Here is a 19434-nt window from a genome sequence, read left to right on the forward strand (position 1 = left end):
TAAGGACGGTCAAAAGGGTGAATTTGGCTCCAAGTTTGAGAGGCCGAAGTTCACGCCCATGAGAGCAAGGGGGGACACACGTAGTGCGGATGCGAGTGAAAGCAGTCCGACCGAACGTAAGGAGACGGCGGCAGCCGAAGCCGAACGCAGAAAGCGGTTCGAGACGAGGCAAGCGCGCGTGTGTTATACGTGCCAGAAGCCGGGTCACTTTTCGGCGCAGTGTCCAGAAACAAAAACAAAAGTCGTGTTTTTGTCATTATGCAGCACTGACGAGAACATGAAGCTTCTCGAGCCTTACATGCGAGACCTCCTCGTGAACGGGAAAGAGTGCCGAGTGCTTCGTGATTCCGCAGCTACAATGGATGTAGTTCACCCCTCTTACGTAGAACCGGATATGTTCAAGGGCGAGTGCGCATGGATCAAGCAAGCCGTGGAAGCTCATAGCGTGTGTCTGCCCGTAGAAAAAGTGCTTATTGAAGGACCTTTCGGAGCATTGGAGACGGAGGCCGCAGTGTCATCTATGCTGCCCCCCTAATACCCGTACCTATTTTCGAACAGGTCCGATCACCTCCTGCGCGAGAAGGGGCTTTTGTTTGGTGAGGCTAGCGTTCAGGCCTTGACCAGATCGAGAGTTCGGGAGCTCGCTGCAAAGGCGGTAGTTGCGGGGCCGACGTTGTCGAACAGTGAGAAAGGGTCGGAGGCGCAGCAAGCTGATATTCAGAGCACGTCCGAACTGAATAAAATTGAGCCTGTAGCGTTGAAGGCACCAGATACTGGAGAGGAAATGCCCGACACGGGAAAGTTAGAAGAGCTATCTGCAGATTTGCTCATCGCGCCTACGTCAGATGCACTTAATAGGTTGCTAAAAGTCAGCCGGTCGGCTTTGATAGCCGAGCAAGAAAAGGATGGCAGCCTAGAAAACATGCGCTGCAATGTCAAGGAAGGTATCGCCAAGAAAAATGCTCGTTTTGTGGAAAGAGGTGGGGTCCTGTACCGGAAGTATCTAGACCGCAGGGGAGTGGAGTTCGATCAGCTGATCGTGCCTCAGTGCTACCGTCAGGATCTGTTGCGCTTCTCGCATGGGGGTTCATGGTACGGACACCTAGAAGTTAAGACTAAGGACCGTCTCTAGCAAGAGTAGTATTGGCCAGGGTGTTTTCGTGACGCATAACATTTTGTGAGGACATGTGACATCTGTCAGCGGGTGGGCAAACCAGGGGACAAATCGACCAGGCCGTTGAAGTTGGTACCTATCATTACGGAGCCTTTTAGACGGCTCGTTATTGATACAGTGGGACCTCTGCCGGTAACAGCCACGTGGTACAGACACATTTTGACTGTGATCTGCCCAGCGACAAAGTTCCCTGAAGCAGTGCCGCTTAAAGAGCTCTGCTCAGTTGAGATAGTCAATGCACTACTGTCCATATTTGCGCGAGTTGGTTTTCCTGCGGAAATCCAGTCAGATCAGGGCAGAGTGTTTACTAGCGCTTTGACGACAGCCTCTCTCGAAAGGTGTGGGGTAAAGCTGTTACACAGCTCAGTGTACCACCCGCAGTCGAATTCCGATGAGAAGCTCCACTCCGTCATGAAGCGCGTGTTGAGAGCATTGTGGTTTGAACAACAAACTGACTGGGAGCTGTGTCTGCCTTGGGTGATGTTTGCATTGAGGACCGCGCCGCATGCGGCTACGGGGTTTTCGCCAGCTGAGCTGGTGTACGGTCGCTCGCTGCGGTCTCCGCTTCGCATGCTTCGAGACGGATCACTGCCCTCTCCAATGGCTGCAGACCATCTCTTCCACAAATGGCCGCCTCCTGCGCTGGAGCCTCGCTTTGCAACAATATTCCTTTGAGGTGCGTTACAGAAACGGGAGTCTCAACGGTAACGCCGATGGCTTAAGTCGAGGCCCCTAACGTAGGAATCAGCCTCAAAGTTGTTTGTTACTGATGTTTTCTTCCTGAGGCAGGATTTTTAACATATTGGTTTTGTTTAGTGTTTCAAAGTGATGACGTGCTTTCTAGTGCAATTTTACAATTTGTGGACGCGTTCTGAGTGCTGCTAGACTACTGTAAGGAACTAGGCAGTAGTATAAATGTGGAAAGAGCCTGGCATGGCTTAGTGAGGGTTGTGCCGTGCTTGCTGACTGAGCGGTTGAGTTTCGGCGTAGTTCTATCGCTTGCTGAGAACGAGAAACAAAAATGGCAACTCTCCCGAAGTCACTTTGCAGTGTCCTGTGTGAACCTGAACGTGAGAACGAGTCCTTCTCTGTGCGCTGCGCTCAAGAAACGCGGAAGGATGACCGACTTCGGTTATGAGCATCATCGCGCGACATCCCTCCGCACAGCGGATGCAGTCCCCTGTCCATCGGGATCTCCTTGTCCCGGCGGGGCGGTCTGTTACGTTTCGCCTATGACGCGCGGTATAGCCGGCGCGGATGCAACGGACGCCGGGGCTTCATTCAAAGCGGCGGACATTTTGGCCCGTTCAGCGCTGCCGTAACGCTTCCTGCCAAGCGCGTCCAGGCATGTTTCAATGCCACGCGTCTTCGTGTGTGTGCATGTTGGTGCCCACGCTTGTCAAAGCGCGGCAGCCGGGGAGAGGAGCTCCCCAACTGTGAAGCGAGGAGGTCTGATCGGCGCCGGCCCGGCGGATGCGTCACTTCTTGTCTCAACGTGTCTCTCAGCGTGTCTGTGCCCCGCCGTCACGGACGCCTCTCGCAGGCCGTTCCTTCTTGCCCTCGACTCCTAGAGTATAAAAGCAGCTGCCCCGGACGCCGAGAGTGGCTCCGATTTCTTCCGTCGCGTAACGTGCTCTCCCGTGTTGTAATCGCACCGCTGGTACGAGTTGTTGGGAACTCGGCGCTGACGCCCGTTGTTGCACCTGGGTCGCAAGCCCCAAGGGTAGCGTTGGCCTGGCGGCCTGGGGTACAACTGGAAGCATCCGAAGGTCCCGGCAAAGCATGAGTCAACAGGTAACAACAAAACAACTTGTTTATTCTAACATCGCAAAGAGTTGGCGGTCAGGTCGACCGAAGTAGAGAGACGGGAGAGCACGTTACTCAACAGAAGAAATCGGAGCCTCCTTTGGCGTCCGGGGGCAGCTGCTTTTATACTCTCGCAGTTGAGGGCAAGAAGGAACCCCTCTATAGACGAGCACGTGACGGTGCCGCTCGGGCACAAAGGGATAAGGTGGCGCAGCCGTCGTGCCGGCGCCGTTCGGGCACAATGGGAAGAGAAGGTGGCTCATACGTCGTGTCGGCGCCTGTCAGACCCCTCGCTTCACAGTTGGGGGAAGCTCCTCTCCCCGGCTGCCGCGCTTCGACAAGCGTGGGCACCAATATGCACATACACTCACACACGCACATGAAGACACGTGGCATTGGAACATGCCTGGACGCGCTTGGCAGGGAGGCGTAGCGGCGGCGCCGAACGGGCCAAAATGTCTGCCGCTTTGAACGAAGCCCCGGCGTCCGTTGCATCCGCGCCGGCTATACCGCGCGTCGTAGGCGAAACGTAACAGACCGCCCCGCCGGGGGAAGGAGATCCCGATGGTCAGGGGACTGCATCCGCTGTCCGGAGGGATGTCGCTCGTTGATGCTCATAACCGAAGTCGGGCGTCCCTCGACGTTTCTTGAGCGTAGCGCACAGAGAAGGCCTCGTTCTCTCGTTCAGGTTCGCACGGGACACTGCAAGGTGACTTCGGGAGAGTTCACATTTTTGTTCTCGTTCCCGGCAAGCGTAGAACTACGCTGAAACTCAACCGCTCAGTCAGCAAGCACGGCACAACCCTCACTAAGCCCTGCCAGGCTCTTTCCCCTTCTATACCACTGCCTAGTTCCTTACAGTAGTCTAGCAGCACTCAGAACGCGTCCACAAATTGGAAAATTGCACTAGAAAGCATGTCATCACTTTGAAACACTAAACAAAAGCAATATGTTAAAAATCCTGCCTCAGGAAGAAAAACATCAGTAACAAACAATTTTGAGGCTGATTCCTACGTTAGGGGCTTCGACTTAAGCCATCGGCGTTACCGTTGAGACTCCCCTTTTTGTAACGCACCTCAAAGGAATATTGTTGCAAAGCGAGGCTCCAGCGCAGGAGGCGGCCATTTTTGGGAGAGATGGTCTGCAGCCATTGGAGAGGGCAGTGATCCGTCTCAATGATAAACCTCGAGCCGGCTAGATAGCATGACAATTTCTGAACGGCCCACACGAGACACGCACACTCTTTCTCGGTGGCGCTATACGCCTGCTCACGACTGGTCAGCTTACGACTAGCATACAGGACGGGGTGTTCTACTTCTCCATTTTCCCGTTGGCACAGTACAACGCCCATGCCTCGCTCACTAGCATCGCACTGAACAACGAACCCTTTTGTATAGTCTGGCGATCGTAGCACAGGCTGGCTTGTTAGGGCACTCTTTAGGGCGCTAACAGCTCTTTCCTTTGTCTCGTCCCAGACGACTGTTTGCGGCTCTGTCTTTCTTAGAGCATCCGTCAGGGGAGCCGCGATATCAGAGTACCTGGGGATGTACCTCTGATAGTAGCCGGCGACACCTAAGAAGGACCGAATATCGGTCTTCGTGCGCGGTTGCGGGAAGTCTCGCACAGCGGCCACCTTTATTTCAGAGGGGCGGCGACGACCCTGACCAATCACGTGACCGAGGTAGACAACCTCGGCCTGTGCTAACTGGCACTTGGGAGCCTTGATTGTCAAGCCCGCTTCGCGCAGGCGGGTTAGCACTGCCCGCAAGTGTGCCATATGCTCAGACCAGGATGCGGAGAATATCGCTACGTCGTCTAGATACGGTAAAGCGAATTCTTGCTGTCCCCGCAACACTTTATCCATGAGGCTTGAAAAGCAGTATGGCGCGTTCTTCAAACCAAAACTCAACACTTTAGGACGGAATATTCCCATTGGGGAAATGAACGCCGCATACCTACTAGCCTCTTCTGTAAGTGGAACCTGCCAATAACCCCTGACAAGATCTAGGGTGGAAATAAACTGAGCGCTACTAACTTTCTCAAGGCGCTCCTCGGTGTTAGGGATCGGATAAATTTGATCCTTAGTGATGGAATTAAGCCTGCGGTAGTCGACGCAAGGACGAGGTTCCTTGCCCGGTACCTCAACTAAAATCAAAGGGGAGGTATAATCACTCTCACCTGCCTCAATAACACCGAGCTGTAGCATTTTCTTTACCTCAGCCTCCATAATATCGTTCTGGCGGGGTGACACCCGATATGCCTTGGATCGTACTGGCTCTGGGGAGGTAAGTTCTATGTCATGAGTAAGGACAGAAGTCCTACCAGGCCTCTTACAGAACAGACCTTGAAACTCTTGTAAGAGCTGGTGTAGTTCGGTTTTCTGCTCAGGCGACAGCGGTGCTTTACGGATAAGGTCACTAATGACTTGACCGGTGTCTTCCCTGTTCGTCACTGAGCCTAGTCCCGGAAGCTCGACCGGAAGCTCTTCAGGAACGTTTACCATCATGCACACTACTGCTTCCCTTTGTCTATAAGGTTTGAGCAGATTACAGTGGTAAACTTGCAGTGCTTTCCGCTTTCCTGGCAGACTCACCACGTAGTTAACGTCCGACAGTTTCTGAACAATTCGTGCTGGGCCCTCCCACTGCACGTCTAGTTTGTTGTTTAGCGATGTGCGCAATATCATGACCTCATCGCCCACCTCAAAACGACGGGCCCTGGCGGTCCGATCATAATAAACCTTGGCCCTCTGCTGGGCCTTTGCCATTGCTTCACCTGACAACTCCTGTGCCCTTCTTAAGCGTTCGAGGAGCTTAAGCACGTACTCCACCACGACTGGGTCGTCGCCCCTGCCTTCCCACGATTCTCGAAGCATGCGAAGCGGAGATCGCAGCGAGCGACCGTACACCAGCTCAGCTGGCGAAAACCCCGTAGCCGCATGCGGCGCGGTCCGTAATGCAAACATCACCCCAGGCAGACACAGCTCCCAGTCAGTTTGATGTTCAAAACACAATGCTCTCAACACGCGCTTCATGACGGAGTGGAGCTTCTCAACGGAATTCGACTGTGGGTGGTAGACTGAGCTGTGTAACAGATTTACCCCGCACCTTTCGAGAAAAGTTGTCGTCAAAGCGCTAGTAAACACTGTGCCCTGATCTGATTGGATTTCCGCAGGAAAACCAACCCGCGCAAATATGGACAGTAGTGCATTGACTATCTCAACTGAGCTGAGTTCTTTAAGCGGCACTGCTTCAGGGAACTTTGTCGCTGGGCAGATCACAGTCAAAATGTGTCTGTACCCCGTGGCTGTTACCGGCAGAGGTCCCACTGTATCAATAACGAGCCGTCTAAAAGGCTCCGTAATGATAGGTACCAATCTCAACGGCGCCCTCGATTTGTCCCCTGGTTTGCCCACCCGCTGACAGGTGTCACATGTCCTCACGAAATGGTCTGCGTCCCGAAAACACCCTGGCCAATAGTACTCTTGCAAGAGACGGTCCTTAGTTTTCTTAACTCCTAGGTGTCCGGACCATGAACCCCCGTGCGACAAGCGCAACAGATCCTGACGATAGCATTGAGGCACGATCAGCTGATCGAACTCCACTCCTCTGCGGTCTAGATACTTCCGGTACACGACCCCACCTCTTTCCACAAAGCGAGCATTTTTCTTGGCGATACCTTCCTTGATAATGCAGCGTATGTTTTCTAGGCTGCCATCCTTCTTTTGCTCGGCTATCAAAGCCGACCGGCTGACTTGTAGCAACCTATCAAGTCCGTCTGACGTAGGCGCGATGAGCGAATCTGCAGATAGCTCTTCTAACTTTCCCGCATCGGGAATTTCCTCTCCAGTATCAGGCGCCTTCAACGTTACAGACTCAATTTTATTCAGTTCGGGCGTGCTCTGAATATCAGCTTGCTGCGCCTCTGACCCTTTCTCATTGTTCGACAACGTCGGCCCCGCAACTACCGCCTTTGCAGCGAGCTCCCGAACCTTCGATCTGGTTAAGGCCTGAACGCTAGCCTCACCAAACAAAAGCCCCTTCTCGCGCAGGAGGTGATCGGACCTCTTCGAAAATAGGTACGGGTACTGAGGGGGCAGCATAGATGACACAGCGGCCTCCGTTTCAAGTGCTCCGAAAGGTCCTTCAATAAGCACTTTTGCTACGGGCAGACACACGCTATGAGCTTCCACGGCTTGCTTGATCCATGCACACTCGCCCGTGAACATATCGGGTTCTACGTAGGACGGGTGAGCTACATCCATCGTAGCTGCGGAATCGCGAAGCACTCGGCACTCTTTCCCGTTCACGAGGAGGTCTCGCATGTAAGGCTCGAGAAGCTTCATGTTCTCGTCAGTGCTGCATAATGACAAAAACACAACTTTTGTTTTTGTTTCCGGACACTGCGCCGAAAAGTGACCCGGCTTCTGGCACGTATAACACACGCGCGCTTGCCTCATCTCGAACCGCTTTCTGCGTTCGGCTTCGGCTGCCGCCGTCTCCTTAGGTTCGGTCGCACTGCTTTCACTCGCATCCGCACTACGTGTGTTCCCCTTTTCTCTCATGGGTGTGAACTTCGGCCTCTCAAACTTTGAGCCAAATTCACCCTTTTGACCGTCCTTAGCCCCGCGAGCCCGACGCGTCACAAACTCCTCGGCTAGCTCAGCGGCTTTAACCACCGTACAAACGTCTGGCCTATCCAAGACCCAGTACCGCACGTTCTCAGGTAACCGACTATAAAACTGTTCCAGCCCGAAGCACTGCAGAACTTTATCGTGGTCACCAAACGCTTTCTCTTCTTTGAGCCACTCCTGCATGTTTGACATAAGCCTGTACGCAAACTCCGTATATGACTCACTTCTGCCTTTCTCATTTTCCCGAAACTTCCGACGGAACGCCTCCGCTGACAGCCGGTACTTTTTTAGCAGACTCGATTTCACTGTGTCGAAATCCTCTGCCTCCTCTCTATTCAAGCGGGCGACTACGTCGGCCGCCTCGCCGGGTAACAAAGTGAGCAAGCGCTGTGGCCACGTTTCCCGAGAGAACCCCTGCTTCTCGCACGTTCGCTCAAAGTTAACCAGGAACAAACCAATGTCCTCTCCAAGCTTAAACGGCCGCATCAGGTCAGTCATTTTGAACAATACGCGTTCTCCTGCACCGTGTGCCTGACTTCCATTACGAGCGCGTTCCATCTCTACCTCGAGACGCTTCATTTCCAAAGCGTGTTCGCGCTCTTCTTTTTCTTTCTGCTCTTAAATTCGCGCTCCTGTCTCTCTTTTTGCTCTCTAAGTTCGCGCTCCTGTCTCTCGTTTTGCTCTTTAAGTTCGCGCTCATGTCTTTTTGCCCTCTCCTCAATGGTCTCAAGGCATTCCGACAGGTCGTCATCCTCAGCTTCTAACTCAAGAATAGCCTTTAGCAGTTCTGGTTTTCTGAGTTTGTCTGAGACATCCAGACCCAACTCTCTTGCAAGCTCCAGCAATTTCGGTTTGCGCAACGACTTCAAATCCATGGCTGCTCTGAATGCTGCTTTCTCTACTGCCTATTATTGTCTTGCCGCAAACTAACCCGGCAGCAACGACAACCACAATTACCAGCTCTGTTTCTGACACTAACAAAAGCCTGGCAAAGCTCAGAAGAAGAAAGTCCCGCACTCACCAAACCTCGCAGCCAAGAATTCAGCGCAGTCGTTCCGCTGCAGGCAACCAGTCATCACACAGGGCTCGTTGCACTGCTCCCGGATGGTCGTTGAGCTGCTCAGCATACAGTCAACTGCATATCTTCGCTGCTGGCCTCCGTTGTCGCGATCTCACCGCTGGCAGACAGTTGTTTGAATCGCACCGCTGGCCCGAGTTGTTGGGAACTCGGCGCTGACGCCCGTTGTTGCACCTGGGTCGCAAGCCCCAAGGGTAGCGTTGGCCTGGCGGCCTGGGGTACAACTGGAAGCATCCGAAGGTCCCGGCAAAGCATGAGTCCACAGGTGACAACAAAACAACTTGTTTATTCTAACATCGCAAAGAGTTGGCGGTCAGGTCGACCGAAGTAGAGAGACGGGAGAGCACGTTACTAAACAGAAGAAATCGGAGCCTCCTTTGGCGTCCGGGGGCAGCTGCTTTTATACTCTCGCAGTTGAGGGCAAGAAGGAACCCCTCTATAGACGAGCACGTGACGGTGCCGCTCGGGTACAAAGGGATAAGGTGGCGCAGCCGTCGTGCCGGCGCCGTTCGGGCACAATGGGAAGAGAAGGTGGCTCATACGTCGTGTCGGCGCCTGTCAGACCCCCTCGCTTCACAGTTGGGGGAAGCTCCTCTCCCCGGCTGCCGCGCTTCGACAAGCGTGGGCACCAATATGCACATACACTCACACACGCACATGAAGACACGTGGCATTGGAACATGCCTGGACGCGCTTGGCAGGGAGGCGTAGCGGCGGCGCCGAACGGGCCAAAATGTCTGCCGCTTTGAACGAAGCCCCGGCGTCCGTTGCATCCGCGCCAGCTATAACGCGCGTCGTAGGCCAAACGTAACACCCCTCTCTCCACTTCGGTCGACCTGACCGGCCGCTCCTTTCCGATGCTAGAATAAACAAGTTGTTCTGTTAGCAGTTGACTCATGCTTTGTCAGGACCTTCGGATGCTTCCAGTTGTGCCCCAGGCCGCCAGGCCAACGATACCCTTGGGGCTTGCGACCCAGATACAACACTGTGCTATCCGCCCGTACCGTGACCACACAATCTCCTATCTGCGTTCTAACTTCGTCTCGGTAATCGCTTTAAAGGCATAAATGTGTAAAAAACAAAATACATATGAAAGGAAAAATGTTAGTGGAGCTGAGTTTCGAACCTTCAACCGCGCGCTCAAAAGCCGAGCGTCTTACCCACTGCCCTAAACCAGCGCCTCCTAGACAGCAGGCTCGTGCACTCTGCTTCAGCACATCATGCTACTTAGACCGAAATTTCCATTGCCAAGCCCGGCGTGACGAAAGTGGTGACGTCAAAATCACCGCGGCTTACTCGCTCGGTAGCGTCCCCGTTGGGTTCTCTGGTAGTCGGGCAAGGTATAGCGTGACGTCGCATATCGAAGTATCCCGGCCTTGTGCTATCTATGAGGTTTCGGCCAAGCTTCTCAACGCGCTAGCTTGCCCGCGAGGATGTCCTAACTCATACGACCACTGAGCGGCCTTCAATTGGACATTGTCACGTGGTAGTGACGGTGAAGAAGGCAGCAGAACTGTGATTAATGAAACTAACGTTTTATTGGGCGAACTTGTGCCCTCAAAAGCAGGCTACACTCAAAGAACAACGGTAGCGGCGAATACACTCGGCGATCGTTGAAAATCTGATCAGCGGGTCAAGCGCGTCGGCCTTTACACAGCAGTCGTCGAATGTTCCAGACTAATCGTTGGGACCCGCGTGCCTTCCACAAAGTTCTACACCATTCGCGTGAGGCGATGAAATCAGATAACACAAGGTTCGGCGACAACAGACAGCGGATAGAAGCATCGATAACTTTCCAGAAACTTCGGATACATGCAGGCGCGTCCCGCGCTGTGCGATTTAGGCGGCGAAACGTGGTCGCCCGATAAAGATAAGTACACGTGTCAATACACCCCTCTTAAAACAGCATCCACCCGATGCTCCAAAGAAACGCAAGTAATAAAGGAAAGCACTCGTAGCAAAGAAAACAACAAAATAAGGAAGTTCGTCAGCGTCCGTATAAGGGTTTAAGGCGCACCACGTGGACCACTTCAGATAGTGCGCCGCGCCGCTGTGAATCCGAAATGCCGTCTGGGACGACTTCATAGTCCAGTGCGCCAATACGTCGAATGACCTTGTAGGGTCCGAAATAGCGTCACAGTAGTTTCTCACTGAGTCCTTGTCGGCGTATCAGAGTCCATACCCAAACACGCTCGCTAGGCTGGTACTCGACGAAGCGTCGTCGGAGGTTCTAGTGTCGGCTGTCGGTCCTCTGCTGGTTCTTGATCCACAGGCGGGCGGGCGCGCTGTCGGGCTTCTTCGGAGTGTTGAAGATAGGTAGCGACGTCAAGATTCTCCTCGTCAGTGACGTGCGGCAGCATGGCTTCGAGCCTCGCCGTCGGGTTCCTGCCGTAAACCAGCTTAAACGGCATGATCTGTGTTGTTTCTTGAACCGCCGTATTGTAAGCGAATGTTACGTACGGCAGGACGGCATCCCAGGTCTTGTGTTCGACGTCCACGTACATTGCTAGCATGTCGGCGAGGGTCTTATTCAGGCGCTCCGTAAGGCCATTCGTCTCTGGGTGGTAGGCGGTCGTCCTCGTGTGCCTTGTCCGACTGTATTGCAGAATGGCTTGGGTGAGCTCCGCTGTAAAGGCCGTTCCTATGTCGGTAATGAGGACTTCTGGGGCGCCATGTCGCAGCAGGATGTTTTCGACAAAGAATTTCGCCACTTCGGCTGCGCTACCTTTCCGCAGTGCTTTAGTTTCAACGAAGCGGGTGAGGTAGTCCGTCGCCACGAAGATCCACTTATTTCCGGTTGTTGACGTCGGAAAAGGTCCCAACAAGTCCATCCCGATCTGCTGGAATGGTCGGCAAGGAGGCTCAATTGGCTGTAGTAATCCCGCTGGCCCTGTCGGTGGTGTCTTGCGTCGCTGACAGTCTCGGCATGTTCTGACATAACGGCCAACGTCGGCGGTCAGGCGATGCCAATAATACCTTTCCTGTATCCTCGATAGTGCCCGGGAGAAGCCGAGGTGCCCGGCGGCTCCTCGGCTTCTCGTCATGCAGGGCGCGCAATACTTCTGGACGCAGTCCTGACGGGACAACAAGGAGATAGTCGGCACGCAATGGTGAGAAGTTCTGATTTACGAGTAGGTTGTTTTGAAGCGAGAACGAAGACAATCCTAGCTTAAATGCACTAGGGGCAACGTCGGTGTGCCCTTCCAAATACTCGACGAGGTTTTTCAACTGCGGGTCTGCTCGCTGCTGTTGAGCGAAGTCTTCCGCGCTTAAACTGCCAAGGAAGGCGTCGTCATCTTCCTCATCTTGCGGCAGCGAGTCAATGGGGGCGCGTGATAGACAATCAGTATTAGAGTGTTTTCGTCCGGACTTATAGGTTACAGTGATTCTTGTAGTCTTAGGCTCCACCGCGCCAGCCATCCTGAAGGATCCTTTAAGCTCGCTAGCCAACACAAGGCGTGATGGTCGCTGAGGACTTTGATTCGCCTGCCATATAGGTAAGGCCGAACTTTTGCTCTAGCCCAAGCGATGACGACGCATTCCTTTTCGGTTGTAGAATAATTGCCTTCCGCTTTTGACAGCGAGCGGCTAGCGTATACTATCACGTGTTCATGTGCATCTTTTCTTGGGACTAGGATGGCACCGACGTCTAGGCTACTGGCATCAGTGTGGATTTCGGTATCGGCGTCCTCGTCGAAGTGCGCAAATACGGGCGGCGACTGCATGCGTCGGTTGAGTTCTTTAAATGCGTCGGCCTGCGGCGTTTCCCACTTGAACTCGACGTCACATTTAGTTAGCTGTGTCAGCGGCTCAGCGATGCGTGAAAAGTTCTTGACAAAGCACCTATAGTAGGCACACGTGCCAGGGAATCTACGCACTGCCTTCTTAAAAAATAAATTAGGGGTATGGGCTGTGCCCGTACAACGCGGGCTCCGACTTTCATAGCAAGTGCAAGTAGGACGCCTTGCTGAAGAGCTCGGATTTCCCAAACCAACTACAGGCCGTCTAGAGGGCCCGCGACGTCGCGGAGAGTCACCATCTCCCTGTCCCGTCGTGGGCGGAACCACCAACTTGATCGGGGAGCCTTTGGTTCCCGCCAACCAAGTTCCTCAGGACACTCTAATAGTTATTGTCACTGTCCGGGGGTTTTACGTGCCAAAACCACTTTCTGATTATGAGGCACGCCGTAGTGGAGGACTCCGGAAATTTTGACCACCTGGGGTTCTTTAACGTGCACCTAAATCTAAGTACACGGGTGCTTTCGCATTTCGCCCCCATCTATATGCGGCCGCCGTGGCCGGGATTCGATCCCGCGACCTCGTGCTCACCAGCCCAACACCATAGCCACTGAGCAACCACGGCGGGTGCACTGCTTTCTTGTCGATGGGGTGCGGGAACATTGCGATGGCAGCTGTCTTCTGCGGGTCGGGTCGGACTCCAGATTTGCTGATAACATGGCCTAGGAACAGAAGTTCATCGTAAGCGAAGCGGCACTTTTCTGGCTTCAGAGTGAGCCCTGACGACTTGATGGCCTCTAGTACTGTCGCCAGCCGCCTAAGGTGATCGTCGAAATTTCCGGCGAAGACGACGACGTCATCCAAGTAAACAAGATAGGTCTGCCACTTCAATCGTGCTGACATCGTGTCCATGACGCACTGGGACGTTACAGGCGCCGAGCACAGTCCGAATGGCATGACCTTGAACTCGTAGAGGGCGTCTGGCGTGATGAAGGTGGTCTTTTCGCGATCTCTCTCGTCGACTTTTATTTTCCAGTAGCCAGACTTGAGATCCATCGACGAGAAGTATTTTGCGTTGCAGAGCCGATCTAATGCGTCGTATATCGGTGGTAGGGGGTATACATAATTCTTTGTGATCTTGTTCAGTCGACGATAATCGACGCAGAAACGTAAGGTTCCGTCCTTTTTCTTCACCAAGACAACAGGGGATGCCCACGGGCTTTTCAACGGCTGGATGATGTCGTCGCACAGCATTTCGTCGACTTATTGCCTAATAGCTTCACGTTCTCGCGTCGAAACTCGGTAAGGGCTCTGGCTGAGTGGTCGAGCGCACTCCTCGGTGATTATGCGATGCTTTGCGACTGGTGTTTGTCGAATCCTTGATGACGTCGAGAAGCAGCCTTTGTATCGTCGGAGCAGACTTCTGAGCTGTTCTTGCTTAATCATGGGGAGACTTGGATTAATGTTGTAGTCTGGTTCGGGAAACATGGTCGTGGGGGTAGATGTGGCGGAATGCGAGAGGACAAACGCATTACTGGTTTCCAGAATTTCCTCGATGTACGTGATCGTCGTGCCCTTGTTGATGTGCTTGAACTCCTGGCTGAAGTTTGTGAGCAACACTTCAGGTTTCCTTCCGTGCAGTTGAGCGATCCCTCTTGCGACGCAAATTTCACGGTCGAGCAGCAGACGTTGGCCACCCTCGATGACGCCTTCTACGTCGGCAGGTGTTTTTGTGCCGACGGAAATGACAATGCTGAAGCGAGGCGGGATGCTGACTTGACTTTCGAGCACGCTTAAGGCATGGTGACTACGAGAGCTCTCCGGTGGTATCGCTCCATCTCCCGACAGCGTTATCGACTTCGACTTCAGGTCGATGGTTACGCCGCATTGTTTCAGGAAGTCCATGCCGAGAATGACGTCTCGTGAACACTGTTGGAGGATGACGAAGGTGGCAGGGTAAGTCCGGTCATGAACGGAAATTTTTGTCGTGCAGATTCCAGTCGGCGTGATGAGGCGGCATCCAGCGGTCCAAACTTGAGGGCCTTCTCACGCAGTTTTTACTTTCTTCAACTGGGCGGCGATGTGTCCACTCATGACGGAGTAATCAGCCCCTGTGTCGGCTAAGGCAGTGACTGCGTGGCCGTCGAGAAGCACGTCGAGATCGGTGGTTCTTTGTCTTGAATTACGGTTCGGTCTTGGTATGGGATCACGGCTGCGTCTCGTTGACCTGTAGCTGGTATGTGACGTCGTCAGGTCGTCTTTCATCGTCGTATTCTTTGCCTCCACACTTGGTCGAGACGGCGGCGTGTCGTTTTGTCGTCGAGGTAGTTTCTTCGGCGCCTTCGTCGGCGGCGGAGGATCTTCGTCAGTTCGACGAACAGCGGCCGCACCTCCATCGGTTGGTGCTTTTCGTTTTCCGGATACGGGCTCGCTGACCGGCCCCGGGCTGGGCCAGTGTATGGTCTGCGCTGCGGCAACAGGTAGCGGCCTGGTGATCGCGAACGAGCCGATCGTCGAGGGTTCCACTGAGTGGCGGCGAAGTAGTCGGCGATATCGCGAGGTCGTTCGCCAATCTCTGGTGGCGACGAGTTAACGGCGAACCCTCACTGTCCCATCTCCCGGTATGGGCATCGCCGGTAGACATGACCCGCTTCTCCGCAGTGGTAGCAGAGCGGGCGGTGGTCAAGAGCGCGCCAAATGTCCGTCTTCCTCGCCTAGTGGCGGCGGCGGTGGACGACGTAATTGTGGCGTTAAAGGGCCCTGGCGCGGTCGTGCAGGAGGGCCTTGACGGCGGGCGACGGCGGCGTAGGTCATCGCTTCTGGCTGGGGCTGCGGTGATTCTGGTTGCACCTCAGGAACTCCAAGCGATCGGTGCACGTCTTCTTTCGCGATGGCGGCGATCGAGGCCACTTGAGGCTGCGACGAAGGCAAGACCTTGCGCAGTTCTTCGTGCACAATGGCCCTGATGGTCTCGCGCAGATCGTCCGTGGCCAGTTATTGAACTCCTGCGTAGTGGGTAGAGTTTGTACGGCGGTTGAATTGCCGGTTCCGCATTTCCAGTGTCTTCTCGATGCTGGTGGCCTCGCGAAGGAACTCTTCTATGGTCTTCGGTGGGCTTCGTATCATTGCGCCGAAAAGTTGTTCCTTCACACCACGCATGAGAAGGAGGACTTTCTTCTCATCGGGCAAATCTGGGTCGGCGTATCGGAACAGGCGGTTCATTTCTTCCGTGAAGATGGCAACGTTCTCGTTAGGTAGCTGCACTCGGGCGTCTAGCATGGCTTCGGCCCTTTCCTTGCGCACGACGCTCGTAAAGGTGCGCAAAAGCCGCTACGGAAGAGGTCCCATATTGTCAAGGTCGACTCCCGGTTCTCTAACCACGCTCTGGCGGCATCTTCTAAGGCAAAGTATACATGCCGCAGCTTGTCGTCGAAGTCCCAGTTGTTGAAAGTCGCGATTCGTTCGTAGATATCCAGCCAGGATTCCGGGCCTTCAGTCGCTGCTCCATGGAAGGTCGGTGAGTCCCGAGGTTGTTGTACGATAACGGGGGACGCAGGGGCAGCCATTCGGGTTGTTTCGACCACAATCTTCTTTGTCGACTCAGGTAGAAGTCCGTGCTCTGGGGGCAGTCCTTGCAGTCTGCGGCTAGCACGCTGGTCTTGGGCGATGTTGGCTTTGTCCTCGGGCTTCGGGCTTGGATCGCGGCTTAGCGGGGGCGTTTGGTACATGAACGAACTAGCACTTCCACCAGATGTCACGTGATAGTGACGGTGAAGAAGGCAGCAGAACTGTGATTACTGAAACTACCGTTTTATTGGGCGAACTTGTGCCCTCAAAAGCAGGCTACACTCAAAGAACAACGGTAGCGGCGAATACACTCGGCGATCGTTGAAAATCTGATCAGCGGGTCAAGCGCGTCGGCTTTTGTACAGTAGTCGTCGAATGTTCCAGACTAATCGTTGGCACTCGCGTGCCTTCCCCAAAGTTCTACACCATTCGCGTCAGGCGATGAAATCAGATAACACAAGGTTCGGAGACAATGGACAGCTGCTAGAAGCATCGATCACTTTCCAGAAACTTCGGATACATGCAGGCGCGTCCCGCGCTGTGCGAAAACATTTGTTAGGCGGCGAAACGTGGTCGCCCGATAAAGATAAGTACACGTGTCAATATTTGCTTTTCTGCTCACGGCTCCGATTTGATATCTGTATTTATTCAGACTCGTCAAAACATAAATGATCACTTGTTAAATTGCTTACTCCCGGCCGGCTTGTTCAGTGTGTATGAATGCTTCGAGATATGTATTGATATTCGGTAGGGTTAAACAAAGATCTCCATTGATAGAGGAAATCATGCTGTACGCTGATGACACTAATGTCTTTTTTTCCGGAGCAGACCTTCACGATCTAGAAATTACCGCAACCCATTGGTTACAAGAACTTAGCGAGTGGCTGTATCTAAATAAACATGACTTAAATACAAAAAAACCAAATTTACAGTTTTTTATTCCAAGAATAGGCAAACAGATTACGACGTAAAACTTTTTTATTCTGGATCGCAACTTGAACATGTCTCAAACGATTTGTATCTGGGTGTTAAATTTCACAAATACCTAAGCTCGACAGAGCACATAAATAAGGTACGCACTAAGGTTGCACGATCTGTTAGCCTGCTACAACGGATCCGATGCTTTGTGGCTATCATGCTTCTCATACAATTGTACTTTTCGTTTGTGCACTCGCATCTTAGCTACTGCCTCTTAGTATGGGGAAACGGTAATAAAACATATATAGAAAAATTGGCAATACTGCAACGGCGAGCTGTTCGGTTGCTGAACTTCGCGAAACAATACATAGGATCTTCTATACTAATGATGCGCTATAACATTTCTAATATTAGAGACTCTTACAAAACAAAGATCTGCATACGGCTATTTAAAGAGATCTCCAGCGACAGGGAACTATGTTTAACTCGTTACCTGAGTAGAGACACCGGATACAACATACGTCACACATCAATAGTAATAAACAAAGGACAAAATATGGCACGCATACGATCGAATATGAAACCATGTCTTTATGTAATACGTACCCTAACATTGTTGACGAAGCTATAAATTCTAGAACAATTCACAAATTTAAACATGCAATACAAAACATAATATTTTCGATCACAGTGTGTTTAACGAATGTGAATAAAGTTTCTTTGTTTAATGTCAATAGTAATGTTATTAATGTTCTATTCTGAAAGTATAACTTTTGTTAATTACAGAATGTTCTTATTTTTGCTGTGCTGTATTTATTTAGTTACTTGCTATTTGGCAAACGGTTGATACTTTTTAATGTGTTTAAAATTTTGCTCTAAGTAGTTTTGAAGTTTTGTGTCTTATTAGCTGTAATTTGTTTTATCAGTTGTCTGCTAGTTATGCTGCTCCAGCGAGGTAAAGGCCTTAGGGAGGAGGATTACGCCCTCCCTTTGCCTTACCTTGCGGGCAAACCTTGTATTTGTGTTTCCCAAATAAAATGAAAAAAAAATTGGATTTAGGGAATAGTACGCCTTCCGCTACTTCCTTTCATTTATAAACTTAAATATAGATATTTAGTTGAGCTAAAATTAAATAAGCACAAAGGAACATAATACGACACTTAAGCGCAAGCAAACGCTGACAAGAATTAGAGTGGAGGAAGAAAACAGAAATCACGAATGTTAGTCATTCTGTGTTCGTCTCTCAAATAAAATTTTCGCCTAGGGAATGCGGCACAATTTGTGGCAGAACAGGTCGTTTCATACCGTCTTATGTACGGATACCATGCAGTAGTTAAAGCTAAGAGGGAACTTAGGTTACAGGCTGCTAGGTGGTGTGTAAAATAAGACGTGTTGATAAAGAGCGCAGTAGCACTTACCTGTACGGCTTTGCCAACAGTGGCAAACTTAACTAGTATATCATGGGACGACATGTCTTCTTTAGAAATCGATGCGGCTGTGGAGTACTTCACAGCCTTTATAATAGATGGTGCATCTAAATGCATACGTGAAATAAGCGGCTCGGCATGCAAACGGTATGTCCCGTGGTGGAACCATGAATGCAGAATCGCACGTAGGAATCAGAACAAAGCGTGGGAGATGCTACGCGCTTCGCCCACTGCAGAAAATCTTGTAAACTTTAAAAAAAAAGTAAAATCCCAAGGTAGGAGAACCCGCCGACAGGCCAGAAGAGAAAGCTGGCAAAAGTATCTATCGAGTATTAACTCGTTTAGGGATGAGGCCAAAGCCTGGAACAGAGTTAATAGGATTAGAGGTAGGCAAACATACTCAGTCCCCCTGGTAAACACACAGGGCGATTCACTGCAAGACCAGGCCAACTCACTTGGGGAGCACTTTGAGAGTGTATCAAGCTCAAATCATTATTCGCAATCCTTCCTAAAATATAAACAAATAGAAGAATGCAAGCCACTCATCAATAAATGCCGAAAGAATGAACCGTACAATTGTCCTTTTAGTGCTGCCGAGTTGAAAGCTGCCTTGAGCGCGTGCAAGAGTTCCGCACCAGGATCTGATAGAATCATGTATGAAATGCTCAAAAACTTACACAATGACACGCAGGTTACACTACTCACACTTTTCAACACCATCTGGGATGCAGGGTACCTTCCAACCGCGTGGAAGGAAGCCATTGTAGTCCCTGTTTTGAAACAAGGCAAAGACCCTTCCTCAGTGGCAAGTTACCGCCCGATAGCCCTCACAAGTTGCATTTGTAAGGTGTTCGAAAAGATGATAAATCGGCGACTCATTCATTTTCTTGAACAGAGCAAAATGCTTGATCCTTATCAGTGCGGCTTCCGGGAAGGGCTCTCCACAACCGATCATCTCGTGCGTGTTGAAGGGAATATCCGGGACGCATTTATACATAAACAGTTCTTCCTATCGGTATTTCTCGATATGGAAAAGGCGTATGACACAACGTGGCGTTACGGAATCTTAAGAGACCTGTCAGAAATGGGCATCC

At 52.0% G+C, this 19434-nt stretch overlaps 1 long non-coding RNA gene across 1 annotated transcript in view; it reads right to left on the minus strand.

Moving 5' to 3' along the window:
• Positions 1-18355, minus strand: part of LOC142558101 (uncharacterized) — a 30705-nt gene extending 12350 nt beyond the window's left edge. Inside the window, exon 1 of the long non-coding RNA XR_012822952.1 lies at positions 18332-18355. This is a non-coding gene — a long non-coding RNA (uncharacterized LOC142558101). The remainder of the gene's footprint in view (positions 1-18331) is intronic.
• Positions 18356-19434: the final 1079 nt, after the last annotated feature.

The sequence above is a fragment of the Dermacentor variabilis genome, chromosome 9 (assembly GCF_050947875.1).
Source record: "Dermacentor variabilis isolate Ectoservices chromosome 9, ASM5094787v1, whole genome shotgun sequence".
NCBI lineage: Eukaryota > Metazoa > Arthropoda > Arachnida > Ixodida > Ixodidae > Dermacentor > Dermacentor variabilis.